Source organism: Monopterus albus, unplaced genomic scaffold, assembly GCF_001952655.1.
Source record: "Monopterus albus unplaced genomic scaffold, M_albus_1.0 scaffold99.1, whole genome shotgun sequence".
NCBI lineage: Eukaryota > Metazoa > Chordata > Actinopteri > Synbranchiformes > Synbranchidae > Monopterus > Monopterus albus.
The window spans coordinates 3,066,438-3,066,642 of NW_018127979.1; the positions used below are offsets into that span (position 1 = coordinate 3,066,438).

The following is a 205-nucleotide window of genomic DNA, read 5'->3' on the forward strand; positions in this document are numbered from 1 at the left end:
AGCACTCGAGTCTTCCGACTTACACTAGTGGAAGTGAAGCAGAGGGGGGGCTCAGAGGAAAATGTCCTAGAGATATATATATCTGAGCATTGTAGACAGGGTGACAAAGGCCTGGTCAAACAAGTCCCATAATTTCATATCACAGTTGTTGGTATAAAAATGACTGCAAGGTGATTAGATGCTAAATGTTAAAAATGAAAGAAAT

The 205-nt window shown here is 40.0% G+C and overlaps 1 protein-coding gene across 7 annotated transcripts in view; it reads right to left on the reverse strand.

Annotated features, from left to right (window-relative positions):
* Positions 1-205, reverse strand: part of pou2f1b (POU class 2 homeobox 1b) — a 14,953-nt gene that overhangs the window by 6,873 nt on the left and 7,875 nt on the right. The gene's annotated exons all lie outside the window — the stretch shown is intronic.